The following is a 1,153-nucleotide window of genomic DNA, read 5'->3' as shown; positions in this document are numbered from 1 at the left end:
AAATTCACCCAAGAGGAGTAGACAGCAGGAAATAATCAAACTCAGGGGTGAAATCAACCAAGTGGAAACAAGAAGAACTATTCAAAGAATCAACCAATCGAGGAAATTTTCCTAATGTTTTCTCACTGAAAGAAAAATGAGTGGTCCATATCTGTTAAAGTCAAGGGTCATTTTGCATCACAAAGGAAATCATAGCAGTTATGTGAGGAAGTTTTTGCTAGGAAGATCTAAGGAACCACCAATCCCAGAAAGAAAAGGAACTTAAACAAACAGCACCTTCACAGGCATCTCTGCTATCCCTTCTAGCTCCCGTATCATTTGGTCTCTGAATCCTGTTTTGCTATGACACTCTTGGTTATCTCTTTTAAATCAAGACCCCATTCAGTTACTCAAGGCTCAACTCAATATTGTAAGGGTCCATGATTCACGAAGAACGGTACCCCAGACTCAAACAATATGCAGCAGCAAAGAGCATTTACTCTGCAGAGAACCTGTATGCAGGGGTCCCCCATACATCGGGATAGAAGACAGAAGTGTAGACTTCGCATGGTCAATGAAAAGCCTCCTATGGTAGGAGTGGGTGTCTTTTACCTTTCTTTCCCTTGATTGGTTGGCTCTGTCTTCAGGGTTATAGGTGCCTTTGTGGTTGGCTAAAGCTCTAGGAGATTTGGGGAACTTTGGCTGATTATCTATACTTGGCTCAGTCTAGGTGCTGGGACACCTTCTGACACCTCTCTCTGAGAGGTGGTTTTTTTTCTGAAATTGACTTGTTTTGAACTTTTCCAGTTCTGGGAAACAGAAACTTAGGCCTAGTCTCCCAAACTGCTAGTTTGCAACCTGTCACGGAGTCAGCTGGCTCTGTCTAACTTAGTCCTCTCAATATGATTTCCAGACATTCAAATTTAACCTACCTATATCTCTTAGCTCACCTACTCACTCACCTGAAGTCACACATACTTCAGTAGTTCAGTCAGCAATGGCTAGAAAGAGGCAACAAGTTCAAGGATAGAGAATGAAAAGATCAAGTCGATAGGGCCACAACCCTCTTCCGGTCAGAAAAGCACCGGGGCAGCTGGGGCGCAGGGTCNGCTGACACTCGCCAGCTACCCACAACACCCGCCAGTCCAATCACGCGGGACCTGAGACTGCTCTG

Source organism: Mus caroli, chromosome 15, assembly GCF_900094665.2.
Source record: "Mus caroli chromosome 15, CAROLI_EIJ_v1.1, whole genome shotgun sequence".
NCBI classification, from domain to species: domain Eukaryota; kingdom Metazoa; phylum Chordata; class Mammalia; order Rodentia; family Muridae; genus Mus; species Mus caroli.
The sequence above is the reverse complement of the archived record's forward strand: the minus strand, read 5'-3'. Positions refer to the sequence as shown.